Source organism: Gorilla gorilla, chromosome 15, assembly GCF_029281585.2.
Source record: "Gorilla gorilla gorilla isolate KB3781 chromosome 15, NHGRI_mGorGor1-v2.1_pri, whole genome shotgun sequence".
NCBI lineage: Eukaryota > Metazoa > Chordata > Mammalia > Primates > Hominidae > Gorilla > Gorilla gorilla.
The window spans coordinates 14,104,155-14,122,170 of record NC_073239.2 but is presented as its reverse complement, the minus strand read 5'-3'; positions in this window follow the sequence as shown (position 1 = coordinate 14,122,170).

Here is an 18,016-nt window from a genome sequence, read left to right as displayed (position 1 = left end):
TCTGACAAAGTCGACAAAAATATACACTGGGGAAAGAGCATCCTTTACACTAAATGGTGGTGGGAAAACTGGATCGCCATATGCAGAAAAATGAAGTGGACCCATATCTCTCACCATATACAGAAATTAACTAAGATTGCTTAAATACCTAAATGTAAGACCTGAAATTATAAAAATTCTATAAGAAAACCTGGGAAAAATCTCTTCTGGGTATTGGCCTAGGCAGAAAAAATTATGACAAAGTCTTCAAAAACAAATGCAACAGAAACAAAAATAGACAAAGGAGACTTACTTAAACTAAAAAGCTTCTGCCCAGCAAAAGAAATAACCAACAGAGTAAACATATAACCTACAGAATGGGAGAAAATATATGCCAACTATGCATCTCACAAAAGACAATATCAACAATCTACAAGGAATTCAAACAACTCAATAAGAAAAAACAAAAACAACCCTATTAAAAAGTGGGAAAAGGCTATTAACAGACATTTTCTAAAGAATCATACAGCAGCCAACAAACATATGGAAAAATGCTGAACGTCATTAATAATCACAGATTTGCAAATTAAAAACACAATGTGATATCTCACACCAATCAGAATGGCTATTACTTAAAAGGTTAAGGCCGGTAACGGTGGCTCATAGTCGTCATCCCAGCACTTTGGGGGGCCAAGACCAGTGGATCACGTCAGGCCAGAAGTTCAAGACCAGCCTGGTCAACATGGCGAAACCCATGTCTACTAAAAATACAAAAATTAGCCAGGCGTGTTGGTGCATGCCTGTAGTCCCAGCTACCCAGAAAGCTGAGGCATGAGAGTTGCTTGAACCTGGGAGGCAGAGGTCGCAGTGAGCTGAGATCAAGCCAGTGCATTGCACTGGGCATCAGAATGAGATTCTGTCTCAAAAAAGAAAAAAAAATAGTTAAAAACAGCAGATATTGGCAAGGCTACAGAGAAAAGGGAACACTTATACACTTATACACTTTTGTTAGGAATTTAGATTACTATCACTTCTATGAAAAACAGTATAGATTTTTCATGGAATAAAAATAGAACTACCATTTAATCCAGGAATCCCACTCCTGGGTAGCTACCCAAAGGAAAAGAAATTATTATATCAAAAAAATTGGTACTCATATTTATTGCAGCTTATAATAGCAAAGCCATGGAATCAACCTATGTGTCCATCAATGGATAATTAAAGAAAATATGGTATGTATATATTATATATACACATATATATGAGATATATGCATATGTATATATTATATATACACATATATATGAGATATATGCATATGTATATATTATATATACACATATATATGAGATATATGCATATGTATATATTATATATACACATATATATGAGATATATGCATATGTATATATGTACACATATATGAGATATATGCATAGGTATATATTATATATACATATATATGAGATACACACATATGTATATATGAGAGATAAATATGTACACATATATACTCCATATATATATATATTCTATGTATATGTGTGTTTGTGTATATATATATCCCATATGTGGGTATATTATATATATGTATGTGTGTGTGTATATATATACACAGACATATACACACAGACACACACATATACAGGCTATGGAATATCATGCAGTCATATAAAAATGACATCACATCATTTGTAGCAATACTGATAGAGCTGGAAGTCACTATCCTAAATAAAATAACTGAGAAACAGAAATTCAAATACCACATGTTCTTACATATAAGTAGGAGCTAAATAATGAGTGCACATAGTCATATAGAGTGAAATAATATAGTCTTGGGACTCTGAAATGGGGGAGGCTAGGCGGAAGGCAAGGGTTGAAAAATTACCTATTAGGTACAATGTTCACCATTTGGGTGATGTGTACACTAAAAGCCCAGGTTTCACTAATACATAATATATCTGTGGAACAAAGCTGTATTTTACCACCTAAATTTATAAATATAAAAATGTTTAAAAAGTATAAATAAAAATTTATAATCAATTATTGAAAGTAATAAAATATTATAATGAAATAAGTAGTATAGGCTAATTCTGGGCCAGGTATGGTGGCTCGTACCTCTCATCCAGCACTTGGGGAGACCAAAATGACAAAACACACAAAATGACTCCCGAAGTGATAAATTGTTAAAAAAGCATTATGACAAGAAAACACAAACTATAAATATTGAAACTGAAAAACAGGTATTAAACAAGTCAGATATAATAGAAACCTATGGAAAATATTGAAATTTTGCTTTCAAATATTTTTAACTATTTTAAGGAAGAAAATAATTAAGATGAAAGAACACTGAGGTTTCATAGTTGAAAAATATCTATTCAAAAAAGATTAAGAATTAGAAAACAAATTAACACAAAAAAATGAATAATTTTTGTTGAATTAGCTGAATAAAATTAAGGGTGGTTAACTTAATATATTAATTTCAGATTTTCACTTCCTCATTTAATAAAATTGAAGAAAACTATAAAAGCTTATGCAATAAAATTTAACAAGTTTAATTTAATTTATAAAAATGTAAATCTGGATACCAAATAAGTTTATTTTCTTTCAGATCATCCAATCATTATAAAATAATTGATAATATCGAAAATTCAATTTTATAATTTTAAAATTATAATTTGCATAGATTATTTATATGATTTTTTGTTTTTTTTGTTTTTTTTTTTTTTTTAGAACAGTTTCCCACTCTGTTACCCAGGCTGAACAGCAGTGGTGTAATCATACTCACTGCAACATTGACCTTCTAGGCTCAAGAGATTCTCCCGCATCAGCCTTCTGAGTAGCCTGAAGTAAAGGTGAACACCACTGTGCCCAGCTAATTTTTTTAATTTTTAGTAGCTACAAGGTGTCACTCTGTTATACTGCTCTTGAACTCCTGGGTTCAAGCAATCCTCTCACCTCAACCTCCCATAGTGCTGAGATTACAGGCTGAGCCACCACACCTGAACTAGATTATATTCTAATCAATATGCTATTACAATAGAAACTAATAACTACAAACAACTCATGATTATTTTAATAGGCTGTACTAAACCATTTTATATTTGAAATAAATAATTTTATTGGGAACCCATTTTAAAATTAATAACAATGGGCTGGGCACGGTGGCTCACGCCTGTAATCCCAGCACTTTGGGAGGCCGAGGCGGGTGAATCACGAGGTCAGAAGATCGAGACCATCTTGCCTAACACGGTGAAACCCCGTCTCTACTAAAAACACAAAAAATTAGCCCGGCGTGGTGGCGGGCGCCTGTAGTCCCAGCTACTCAGGAGGCTGAGGCAGGAGAATGGCGTGAACCCGGGAGGTGGAGCTTGCAGTGAGCCGAGATAGCGCCACTGCAGTCCGGCCTGGGCGAAAGAGCGAGACTCCGTCTCAAAAAATAATAATAATAATAATTAATTAATGACAATGGAACCTAGAGCTAAAGACATTGTGAAAAACTCTTACAATGCTGAAAGAAACTTATTTCTAAAATAGCATTAACATGTGTTATTCAGACATGTGCCTTAAGGAGTCTATAGAAAGTATATATAAACTCAAAAGATGGTAAATGAACTAAGCTTTGTCTAGTTTTATATAGTTTTCTTCAGTCACATTGCTTCTGCAGAAGTAAAGAATAATAGAATACTTCAGGCAATCTAATGTGGACTGGCAGTAATTTCACAGTGTGTATTTTAAATATCATAGAAGAGTACTGAGAATTAGCAATTGCTAAGATAAGCATCATGGCAGAGAGACCGGCAAATCTATTTGCAGTTTACAAACCTAGCATGGATGTTTTCTTTCAGTTTGTAGAATTGGCAACTTGGAAGATATGAGAGCCTTCCTACAGCCATGTCATGCAGTTGCTGAAACACCAAGTTCTGCCAGTGTTCCCTATCAGAGATTAATCTTAGAGAACAGGAAAGGTGCCAACTGTGAGATTTTATTAGAATGGAAATTTGAATTAGCTGAAGACAAAGAATTATACCATTCCATACAATGTTATGTCTTAAACAATAATGTCGCTTCTGCTAAAGTCCTATTTGAGCAGTGAAAGCAAAGAATACAACGTTTGATTATCTGTTTCTAAAGCATTACGCAGTTTTGCTGAGGAAGACTGGAGCGTCTGTCTCTTACAGTGAAACTCCTAAAAGCTCTGGGTTTTATGTAAAGCAGCTAAAGAAATCAAATAAATAGCCTTTGTGAAATGATCCAGGATAACTTTGTATTTAGTTAGTAATTGTATTGAAAATGCTACAAAAAATGTATTTCTCAGGGAAAAAAAAGTAAAAAGAATATTAAAATGAAAAAAGAAGCATAACAAAATATTCCAATAATCAAGAAATATGTTAGAAAGTTTGTCAAGAAACTCTTAGTTTTCATTTGTTATTCCTACTCTATTTTTGAAAGAGGGCTTTTAGTGTTTTTTTTTAATCTTTAGCATTCTGAAACTTAATCCTATTTTTTTCTTGATCTTCTATTAGCACTCAACTTTGATCATAGAACTGTGCTTTTCCCCAGTTCTGTGAAATGTTCTTAAATAATTAGTTTTTTGTGTCTTTCTGTCCAGGTATTCATTCTGTGCTTTCTCTTCTATTCTATTCTACTCTATCCATTCTAGTACTTCTAGGCTTTCTAGGCCTATTTATTTATAGGCCTTAAATCTTATGCTCTAATTCATATTTTCAGTTCTGGAAGTTTTGAGGGAATTATATAATTTGTTTTATTCATATTGTCATATCAGGGAATGCACTCCAAAAATGTTGGGTAATTCCTACTAAGAGATGAAGGGAATATGCTTAGAACAGTTCTACTTTGAAAATCTTTAATACTTCTATTTCATTATAAAATCAATGATACTACTTGAAATACAGTCATTTACTTCCTGATAAATTTTACTGTGTTTGTGACATTTATTCAAAAAAATATTTCAGTGGGCATTTTCCTGTTGTTATATGTGTGCAACTGCAAGCTCTCTTGGAAGAAAAAAAAACAGAAAATGCTTTACAAATCTATGCTTCATTGCTGCAGGATGATTAACTACTCCTATTGCTTAAGAAGTAAAATCGGTCTTCCTTTCAAAATAATCAGTAGATTAGATTAGTGTCAATTGAAATTCAGAAATGACTAGAAGTATGTCACTAAAAGTGCACTTTAAAAATCATTATTATATAAATGAATACAGTATAGTCGTCTGTTTTGCAAAGCCATCATCTTCACTTTGAAATATTGTCTATTTCATTTTACTTTTAATTGATGTCATCACAACTCAGGCTTTGGCATAATCTGCCAGTTAGTAATAAATGCAAGTATGTTTTAAAGCTCAAAATTTTTACATGAGCTGGAAATGATAAAACAGTTTGTTATACATTTTCTTTATTTATCAAATATCAATGACTTAAGAGTTAATCTGTAAGCACGTAACAGAAAATATACAGACAGTTCTACCTTTATATTTGGAATCCATTGGCAACAAATTTTCAGATAATACATGTAAACATTCTGTGAGGCACCACATCTCATTGAAGATATCATTGAAATACAATAGAAATACTGTGAGAATTTTCACTGAATATTACACTAGAAAATACTGGAAGGGTCATAATAAAAACAAAATGCTAAGTATTATCATTAAAAATAATAAGAAAGTAATTCTAATTTTGTTCATAATGGCATAACTGCTACAGGACTTTCTCTACCCAGTAAACAACAAGATAACCTAAAATAAAAATAAATAAATAAAAACAATATTTTTGACTTTAAACAACAGAGCAAAACAGTAATCTATGAAAATGGAAAGAAGATGAGTTCTGCAGTCATGTCACTTACTGCATAGAGACACCTTCCAGAGCATGGTGCAGGCACAAGAAGCGGAAAAGCGAGTAGACTATTACAGCCTTCCTGAATGGAGGAGATGGAGATTGTTGTTGGGAGAGGCTGAGGTAGCTTGAATATGTAAAATAGAGAACCACAGAGAGGAAACAAAGTAGCTTCAGAAATATACATAAGACTACACCTGAGGTTTTTTTGGCTGAGGACTAAACTCCTCATGCACAGCATGAGATCCCATGAAGGTAAGCAAGAACAACTATTGGAGTGAAAGCTGATACTGCAAAACTGTAAGTGGAAAAATAACCAGAATCACACACGAGGGATATTTTTTCAGTTCTGATCAACCAAGGGAGATAAACTTTACTTAATAACTAGAAATCAATAAAGGGCATGAAGAAATAGATACATTTCTAGAAGCTTACAACCTACCAAGAGTGAGTCATGAAGATATAGAAAATTTGAACGGTTCAATGATGAATAAAGAGATTGAATCAGTAATAAAATAACTTCCCAACAAAGAAATGGCAAGGACCAGAAGGCTTTAAAGGGGAATACTACCAAATATTTAAAGAATTAATACTAATCCTTCAAAAATATACCAAATAATTTTTAAAAATGAAACATTTCCAAACTTTTTTTTTTTTTTTTTTTTTTGAGACCATGTCTTGCATTGTTCCCCGGGCTGGAGTGCAGTGGCGCAATTTCGGCTCACTGCAACCTCCGCCTCCCTGGTTCAAGCACTTCTGCCCCAGCGTCACAAGTAGCTGGGACTATAGGCGCGTGCCACCAAGCCTGGCTATTTTTTTGTATTTTTGGTAGAAATGGGGTTTCATCATATTGACCAGGCTGGTCTCAAACTCCTGACCTCGTGATCTGCTCTCCTTGGCCTCCCAAAGTGCTAGCCTCCAAACTAAGTTTTTGAGGTCAGCATTACTTCATTGCAAAAGCTAGACAAGAAAACTACAAGGAAAGAAAACTACCAGTCTGTATTCCTGATGAGCATAGGTGCAAAAATCCTCAGTGAAATAGCAAACCAAATTTAACAGTGCATTAAAAAGATTGTACACCAATGGGCAAAAACCGTTGACTCAAATAGGGATACTGAGCAATTAGGCACATTAGTAAAGTCAGTAATTGGGATTATTACAGGATTATTTGTTCTGCCAATGGATCCGGCTGGAGAAAGGCAACATATCGAGCATTCAGTTAGGTTGCCTGCAGATGCAAGAGACTGAGAGAGCTCTATGAAGGCATTATCTCCCCCATGAACAGGAAGACATGGCAAGGGGAGTAAAGAAAGGAAGAAAGAGGAAGAAATACAGTATGATATAAGAAAAGGGGATTATAAGGAGTTCATCTAGTCAATGAGTCCCATCATTTTATAAAAACTTATACATGTCTAAATATTGAAGTATGTGGAACTACTCTTGTTTGATGTAAGATTTTCAGGGCACATAAGATTCTCAAAGCTATAATAATAAAAACAATTATAAAGTAAACCTAAGGGCTAGGCCTGTTTGTCTAAAACAGGGAAGAGGTTATACAGGTCTAGTCTGGTATCTTGGGAAAAAGTAGTCCACCTCATATGTCATCTTTATCCCATTGGAGTGACTGTACTTTGATTAACTTGAGCTTGGTGTTGGTGACAGTTTCAGAGACTAATTTGGTGGAGGAATCAGGAGCCTTTTCTAAATAAGAGATAAAAATCCATGAGTCAATGCCTTGTAACTTAGAAGCACATGGACTGGCTAAAAGTACCTGACAGAGTCTCCACTAGCAAGGTGCTGAAGGGAATTTTTAAGTTGGTTCCTTTTCCATTACACAAAGTCCCCAGGCCTGAGGTTTTTGTTTGTTTGTTTTTGTTTTGTTTTGTTTGTTTTTGAAACGGAGTTTTGCTCTGTTGCCCAGGCTGGAGTGCAGTGGCAAGATCTAGGCTGACCGCAAGCTCCACCTCCCAGGTTCACGCCATTCTCCTGCCTCAGCCTCCCGAGTAGCTGGGACTATAGGCATCCGCCACCACGCCTGGCTAATTTTTTGTATTTTTAGTAGAGACGGGGTTTCACCGGGTTAGCCAGGATGGTCTCGATCTCCTGACCTCGTGATCCGCCCGCCTTGGCATCCCAAAGTGCTGGGATTACAGGCGTGAGCCACCGTGCCCAGCCAGGCCTGAGGTTTTATAGGACATTCTCTGTTCCCAGAGAGAATACTGTTGAAGGAATCTTTGACAAGGTTAGTGTTATGTTGTAGGATATTAATCAGCTCCTTGCAGTAACGTATATCTTCTTTGATGAGCACTGGCTGGTAAAGTCTTTCATCTAGATGCCAGAAATGAGTTTGAAAGGAGATAACTTATGTTTTCCTACAGAAGTGGCATGAAAGTTAAGGAGAGATAAAGGAAGAGCTTTGGGTCATAGCAGGATAAATGTTGCACAAATCTTTGACATGCTTTTATTATTTCTTTGTTCTGTTCCAAAAGCCCAGAGAACTAAGGGTGATAAGCATAATGGAAATGTTGATAAATGGGTTAAATTTTACAAACGTTTTGAATAATTTGTGTTGTAAAATGAGCTCCTTAATCAAGCTGAAGCCCTCAAGGAACTCCCAAAGTCAGTATAATTCTTTTGCAGTAGGGGCTTGCCTATTGGAAACTGTCATGGCTGTGGTCTATTGACAAAGAAAGGCTTCAATCCAATGCAAAAACAGGCAAACCATAACCAGTACATACTGGTATCCTCAAGAGGTGAACCACTGAATAAAATCTGGTTGACATACCTCAAAAGGGCCATTTGATAAAGGGACGTGGCCCAGGGAGTCATGCGATGGTTTTCCAGGATTGTATTATGAAAAAATTTTACACAGTTGTTATACCTGGTGGGTAGTGGTGGGAGAGGAACCTCAATAATATTGCTGACCACATTGAACCATTTCATCCGTGTTTCAATGGGTCAAGTCATGGATAAAAGTTAAAATTTCCTTCTGCAGCCTATTAGAAAAAAATGGGGTAATAATTGGGGTCTGTCCAGAGGCATGAGAAAAACCAAAAGAACAACCTTGTTGAACCAATTTACCCCGCTCTTCCTTTGGGGAGAGAGCCTACGCTTTGGCCAATCCTTAATAAAACTGGAGAAATAAAGGCAAAGCAGAAATAGGTGAGGGTTTAGTTCTGATTACTAAGATCTATATCATTTTGGGGGCCACTGCTGACTTGGCGGAAGTATTGGCTAATTTATTTTTTTGTATTTCTACATTTTGGGGTAAAAAATATTCCTGAACTTATATAATAGCTGAAGATATTGGAGCGGGAATAACATTGAGAAGCATCAAGTTGGGGTTTGTGTTTTCTATTCTCTGCCCAGATCAAATAAGGAAACCTCTTTATTTTGAGAACACACCAAAGTCATGAGCTGCTGTTAATATAAATACTGGCCATTTTATCCTTGACTAAAAGACATGCTCTAGTAAGAGCATCCAGTTCTGCCTGTTGCATGGACCTGGTGTAAGGAATGAGATCAGGTTCTAACCTCACTAAGGGAGGCAATTGCATATCCTGCTTGGTATTTGCCATTGCTTTCTCTTTGGGTATGACCCATCATTTAACCAATTATAATCCATTTTGGCAAGAGAGTCTCTTGAAGATCTAGTCAAAGGGTAAGAAGTTGATCCATCAAGGCAACACAGTCATGGGAAATGCCATCATCTTGAAGGGCAAGTAAAGTGGCAGTATTAAGCAAGTTATATTGAGTGATGGTAAGGAGAGGTGAGGATAGAAAATAAACCTCATTAATTTGCTAGGTGGATGGCAGAGAGGTGCTAAGTGTGATGTGAATTGAGGAGACCCTCAACAAAATGAGGAACATAGACAGCTAAACGCAGCTGACTTTGTCTCCAACTGACTTAGAATCCACAAATAATTGAACCATGGTCAATTGTAATGATGTCTATCCACAGAAATATCTGGTACATGAACAAAAGTCTATTTTGGGGGAAGACATAACAAATACCTCTGCAAACCTTACTGATTTGTTCTGTAATGTAATTTAAACTTATCATGAGCATACTTCCATATTGTATTAAATGACATTATTGATAAGATTCAAGTACTTTATTTATATATTCATATGATAATACTGATATAGATGATCAAATGTATTGGGAGATCAACTTAAAAAGCCTTTCAGGATACTGATAGAAAATGACTGGACTGAGGAAAAACTGGAGTTAGGTAACCATTAGTAATTTTTTATGCCTAATAGTTCTGCATAAAGTTATCTCAAAGAATAAGTAACTGTAGATGAAAGAAGAGAAACAAGTAATCAAATTTGTACCAAAATATGAAAATACATGTAATGACTTTGTAGCATGGATTAGTTGTTTCTTTGCCTGTCTCTACCCCACACTGACTACTCCATAAATTCATGCTGGTATTATCTCTGAATCTGTTATATAAATGCTAAAATAAATATACGCTTAGAAACATGTGATCATCTTGCTCTAAGAGAACATAGATCATGGGATAGGAGGATGTACAGTGAAGAACAGGGTTAATTCAACAGGACTGGGTCGCTCAAATCCTGCACATATCCCAGAAAGGGCTATCTTCAGGATAGGCCCTTGGCTCAAAGCTCAAACAAGCTTCCCATGTTGGAAACACTTCACATTTCTTGTCATGCATCCTTGATAAGAAAATGAAGTGCATCTGTGAGACTTCATTGTGAACGGACAACTGAAAGCTTGTGCTTGGTTTTTCCTGAAATTCAGAACGTGGATCTTTTTCTTTTGCTAATGTTAATGTGTATCCCTCCAATGTAATAAAACATAGCCATAAATATAATAATTTTTCTAAGTCCAGTGAATTATTCTAGAGCATTAGTAAACCTAAGGGTGGTCTTGGAGACACTTAACACAAAATAGAAAGAGTAGGAAAAATACTATTTAAAGTAACTGCACAGTTGATTTGTCAATGGGATAAGAAAAAGTTCAGGAATAAATGTTGTTTGTATATATAGTTCATTTATTATGTAGTTTCCAAAAGCGTATAAAACCCCAATGTATTTGGTAATAAGGGTGTTTCCTATGAATGCCAACTCAAACACTATTCATAAAGACTTAATAAGTGGCATTTATATCTTTTTTGTGTTAAGTTTTCTAAATATCTCATGACTACTCTCAGACATTTGATGTTTCATTTTTTATGGGGCTCTGCTTTTTCTGAAAATATACTAATCCTTCTGGGACCTACTAGACAGTTGACTCACAGAACACCAGAAACCTGCAGGCTTCTTCATGGAAAGGGAGAAATCTCTGGTCAGATTTTTTTTTAATTAATGCTTTCTCCAAAGGGTCACTTAAGAACGTTCCTGTTGACTCTGTCCCCAAATAAAATATATAGGGCTCTTTTTGCATTGTACTTTTCATGCCATATCACATTTCTCACTAATGACAGACATCGTTAAATGATGTTTCCTTATTTTTTGTATTTCTAGATATGTTACAAATGTATATGTGTGCTTGATACATACATATATATATGTACACACACACACACACACACATACATATTTGATATCTTTAGGGGCAAAAAGTACCCTTGTAGGTAAATGTTTTAACAAACAAAATAGACATAGACAGTGACAGTGCCAGGCACTGTGGTTTGCTTTAAAAGGAGCCCTCTTCCCACACTTTTTCCTTTCATAATATAGTGGAGACTGCCTTCCACTATATTATGAAAATGCCAGGCACGTATTTTTTCAGCTATCTCTGCAGCTAGAATAACAGATACATGATTAAATCTTGGCCATTGTGAACAATGAGAAAGTGTTAGTGTCATAGATCATATTTCTAAAAAAAATTTAATCTTTGATAAAAGAAAATAATGCAAAATAGAGTCCTTTTCTGTCCATTTCAGCATTTAGAAATGCTGATTCATAGAAATGTGGATTGGATATGTTGCAGCCATTTTGCAACATAAGTGGAAGATCAAAAGAGAAGGTAACCTAAAACTGACATCATTGTTCTGTTAAAAAAATAATAGATTCACTTACTTCTTATTTTCATGTAGATTCATATAAAACATTGGTGAGTCTGAGAGACTAAAATAAAGATGCTTAACTAAATATCGTATTAAATGTGTAAATGGTTATTAACTTGAAGATCTAGTCAAAGGGTAAGAAGTTCATCTGTCAAGGCAACACAGACATGGGAAATGTCATCATCTTGAAGGTGAAATAAAGTGGCAGGATTAAGTATATTGAACATCTACTAGGTTACATGTGCTGTCAAAAACTAAAGATACAGTCAGTTAAAAGTTACAATTGTTGCAATCAATGCTGGTAAATTTCAGAGTTTTTGTCACAGCTGGAAGTGAGATTATGGGGAAAAATGCTTCTTCATCTCGTTTGTTGGAGTGACCTATGTTATTGATGAGGTTGGCACAGAAATCAGGAATGCATCACCCAGCCCCTTTAGTCTTTAGAAGCTGATAATGCTGGAAAATGTGCTTTCTTTTAATACTTAATCAGATGAGCTCAGAAATAAGGCCTTTCTGTATTAAGAGAAGAGTATTCAACCAGTTTGAATAGACGTCTATATTCATCAATCCTGATATTCAGAAGATGACTTGATCTTATTAATAAGCCACACTTACAAATATCCATTTTAAGAGGTGTTTAATTATTTATGTATTACTTTTCAATTAGTCCAAACTAGTAGGTAAAAGAGGAGTTTTATTAAAAGAGTTCCCTCAAGTTTAAACATAATAAATAATGACCCATTAAAATATTTTAGAAACATGGCATAGGAAATGCTGTTGGTGCCCCACTTGTACCCCTTTGGCACTCATCTGATACTAACACTTAGGGAAGGATTTTCTGAGAAGCCAAGTACATCACAGAAATCCACAACTTCACTAAGTCATTCTAGTTCCCATGTTTTATTTCCCTGAAGGCAGTTGGGGAATTGTCCTCATCTCTATATTAACTCCCTCACCAATAAAAGTGACTAGCTGTGGCAAAATCTCACATTACTTAGTTTGCCCTTCCTTTCAGGTTTGATGTTTTCCTGCTTCCTGTCCTGTGGCTGGTCCTTATTCTTTGCTGTTAGGCTCTGATTTAAATTTTGTTTGTGTATATGACTCTTTGGAAAGATACAACAATGTTTTTACCAATTTGTTTTTCCCCCCTATTTGGATAAAACAAAACAAAAATTGGTAGAGGCTAGTTGATATTTCCTTCAATCTCTTCCCATAAGCTTCATATTTGCCATAAACTACTTTAAAATGTTGATCAACAAAATACTAGCAAATGGAATCCAGCAGGACATCCAAAAGCTAATCCCCCGTGATCAAGAAGGCTTTATTCCTGGGATGCAAGGTTAGTTCTATATACACAAATCAATAACTGTGATTCATCACATAAACAAACTAAAAACAAAAAACACATAATTATCTTAACAGACTCAGAAAAGGCTTTTGACAATTTTGTCACCATCCTTTCATGTTAAAAATTCAATAAACTAGGTACTGAAAAAACATATCTCAAAATAATAGGTGCCATATATGGTAAACCTACAGCCAACATCACAGTGTATGGGTAAAAGCTGGAACTATTCCCCTTGAGAGCTGGAACAAGAGAAGGATGCTCATGCTGACAGATGATAGCTACGTAGCTAGCTAGATACATAGATAGAGATAGAGAGAGAGAGGGAGAGGGAGAGAGAGAGAGACATCTGCTTTACTATGTATGTGTATATGTACGCAGTAAAAAAATATATAGTATATATAGAGATTATATTATATTATTATGTATTATATATATATATATATATCTGCTTTACTTAGGAAAATTTCTATTTGGAAATTTTTTAATCTCCAAGTTTATCAATTCTTTATTCTAAATATCTAATGTGTTATTATGCCTATTCATTGTATTTTTTATTTCAGATTTTATATTTGACTATAGATGCCCCTCAACTTATGATAGGATTATGTCTCAATAACCTATCATAGAAGCAAGAAATTTCAAGTCTAATTATCATAAATCAGGGACCATCTGTGTGTATTTTATAATTTTCCATATATCTCCTGAAATTCCCTGTCTCTTCACAATTTTCATTGCATTATTTACACCGTATATGAATTTCACTGGAAAATGAAGGCGAATTTTGCTTTATTTATTTTCCAAAAAGTTTAGGCCTTTTATTCTCTGAGTAATAATTGGTACATGTTGAGGGGCGGGCAGGGGGTTACTGATCATTTACACTCCTTCCACAGTTACATTCACATTCAGCTGACTTGGGGTTTCAAATTTAATTATATAGAGTTACTTTGTATTTATATCACCTCCCAATCAGAGCCCTTATAACTGTTAGCAATTAAGCTGAGAGAAATTTACTGGGACTTATCCCCTCCTTACCAGCTCCTCTATTAATAGAGTTTCCTTGAAAAATGCCTTGGTAGGTGTATTAGTCCATGCTATGAAGAAATACATGAGATTGGGTAATTTATAAAGGCAAGAGGTTTAATTGACTCAGAGTTCTGCATTGCTGGGGAGGCCTCAGGAAACTCACCATCATGGCGGAAGGCAAAGGAGAAGCGGTCACCTTCTTCACAGGGCAGCAGGACAGGATGGAGTGAGTGCAAGCAGGGCAAATGCCAGATGCTTGTAAAACCATCAGATCTTCTGAGAACTCACTTACTATCATGAGAACAGCATGGAGGAAACAACCCCCACAATCCAATTACCTCCATCCTTGGTTCCGCTCTTGACAACGTGGGGATTATGAGTATTACAATTCAAGATGAGATTTTGGGTGGGGACACAGCCAAACCATATCAGTAGGGATGGGGGTTATTGGGCCAAAAAATCTACTCTTGAATTTGAGTATTTTTTAGATTCCAATCAGTGTCACAAGCCCACGATGGGATTCAAAGTCTATTTTGTCTTGGTCATCCCTGTATAGTTACTCCATCCATGGTAATTCCCCCCACCATGGTCCACTTGCTTCCAGGACTCTCTGATCTTATGTGAACATAGTTTTTCTCTGTGTCATTTAATTCCTTGAAGCTTCCTTGTATTTCATGTCCTTCATTAGCCCCATAGAAAGATATGGCATTTATTTCATTGAGTTACTTCTTGTTAACATAAAAGCAAAGATCTTGCATGTTCTTTATTCTCACAGAAAACGGAATTTTTTTAACAGTGCAGTATAAAACAGTGTTCCTTTTATATTCTCTTAAAGCGTTTTTGTAAATGTCTACAAATAATTTTAATTAGAATTCATGTTTATTCTTATAACTTTTCAGCTGTCTTGTGATTATAATATTATATAAAACATTTTGTAATTTTGTTTTCAATAACTATGTTATTTAAATAAAAACAACATTATTTTGCATTCAAGTATATAAAATTATAATGTTTTATTTATTTTTATATTTCATAAGTTTTTTTAGAATTCTTACCATTTGATTTCTTAAAATTTTAATTTGTAGAACTTTAGAATTTACAGAAAACTGAATAATATCTACTCTAAATCCTTCATTTTTCAGGTTATATAATTAAGGGCAGGAAATATTCATGTATCTATTCAGTAATCTATTTTTTTCTTCTCCCAAATGCTTTTCTAATGCATACCATTATCAGGACTCATGTTCACTGTTATCTTCTAAATCCAGAGATGGCCACTCTGCAGTAGAATTTATTGACCCTGCTTTTTTATTTTTAGGTGTCTGGTGTGATACCCGAAGCTCACACTAGCATCTAACTCTGATACTTACTGTGAACATAATCTATAATTACTTGTCTTTATCCTATATATTAAAAATAATGTAACCCAATTTGGTAAAGCTGACAAGTCCCCCAAATTAACATGGCCTTGGGAAACACAATTCAGAAAAAAAATGTATTTTTTTCCTTTAACGTGCTGAGGAAACCCTCTTTTCATTGTACTGATATTTTATTACCAGGCATTTTCATTTTATTATGGAAATAAAGCTATGGATTTAAATATATTCATCTTATTATGATGACTGATCAATCCATTTACCTATAGGATCTATCATTTGTCTATATTTCCTTTGTTATAATGCTGTTTATATTGATGCTTTTAAATAAATATTTACTAAGGGCAGATACATTATTTCAGGCATATAGATAAAGAAATTATTGTTAATCGGCAAACCTTTCCAAAAAAATTATTTTTTTTAATATGTATACCTGAAAGAGATGCTTATTTTAGGATGGTTGGGGTGTGCCTCAATCATGTAATATTATTAACTGTAGAAAATAACAATTGCTAATATAAAGATATTTTGAATTATTTTTTTTCTAATGGCTTAAATGATTACTTTATAAACTTGTGTGCCAGACTATAGACTTTATTCAATACTTGGCCCTTTCTTACAAGGAATGAAAACACCTTTATCCTTTTTAGATTGTATTGCCTTGATTTCCTAGAACAACCCAACATGATCAAAGGATGAGCCAGTTAGTTTTCTTATTTGTAAATTTTAGTAGAATTCATTGTCTCAAATTAGGGTCAAAATTTCAAGTTTTTGTTCCCTATAGTGGAAATTTCTATTTGAAAAGACAAATTGGGTAAAAACTAAAGTAACACAGTCTATTTCACCTTGTGAAATATTACACTACAAGTGCAAAGTATTATCCACAAAACCACTTTCCATAGTGCAATGGATCTCAAAGGCAAAGGAAGAAATTATTGGGAAGAATCCCACTCCCCCTACACAAACACATCCCACCCAGTGAACAACTAGCCTTAGACATAGAGAGAAATACAGCTGTCTATCTCAAATTTACTAGCACTGCTCTGAGGAATTTTTGGTTTCTTGTAACTGTTCTTTGAGTTGGAAATGCATGGTTTAATTGCAGAATGATTAAAGCATGCTGTATGCTATTGTTTAGGTTTAATTTGAAGAGCGGAAAAAATTGTCAGAATTGACAACACCTTCAGCAATTATATTTTTTCCACTAAAAAGAATGTTCCTGAAAAAATTACTACTTTGTAAACAAGCATCATAATTGAAGTAATCATGATTTATTCTATAACAAATTAAGCTGTTTAAGAATTTTATTATAGGACTCTTAAATTTCTTAAAATTGGATTGTTCAATGAAATCTCAAAACTGCAAAAACATTTACCATTTTGAAATAATAATTATTACTGTATTTTTCATTTAATAAACCATGAATCGAACACATAATCCTTATATAGGTGAGCACATTGGTCTTTAGGGTAGTGAATCATAATTTTTTTAATAGAGAGCATTTTTAATTTTAATGGCTGCATGGTTTTCTACCAATATGACTGCATCAATTTAAGCTGCTAACAGCTGTATATGTTTTGCTAACATTTGATATTATAAAAATTTAAATTTTTGCATGTTTTTTGGGTAAGATGTATTCATTTAACAATGTGCCAGGCCCAATTTTAGTAGCTGGGAATTCTGTAGTGAACAAAACAGCGCTAAAATTCCTATCTATACATGTGGAATTTTGATACCAGATTGTCATCTTATTTCTATTGACATGAGGTCTAATGAAGCTTTGCACAGTTTCATGTGCTTACATGAACACTTTTATAAATAGATCTTTACCTTTGGTTTTAATTACTGATGCATTATTAAGCTAGGCACCTACATACCTAAGAGAAACATGGCTAGTGCTCACTTCAAACATACAGTGCTGTTTAAAGTGAGTGCTAGTCATGTTTCTCTTACCAACATTTTCTCTTTTTTGTAAAGAGTTTAAAATTTTTAAAATCTGAGATGATGTAAAAAGGGCTCAGTATTCACAGGTAAATTTCCTTGGCTAAATTTGTATCAAAAGTAAGGAAATATTTGTATATTAAATCAATTTGTCAAGAGAAATAAAAATCAAGCTGGAAAGAATTAAGTGGTCTTTAAACACCATAATTTTGGTTTCAGAAATGTCACTCTGACTTCCCATATCCTTTCACGGTTTGAAATAACATTGCATAAATAATAATTTAAAAATTGTGAAGAGATAAGAAGATCAGATATTTGTGTTTTACTAAATATTTCTTTTCTTGAACACCAGAAGAGAGAAAATTGTATAGTTTTGCACAATGTAGGATATAGAGTATAATTTGAAAATATAATTAATTAATATCGTTCATTATTTTATGATATTTT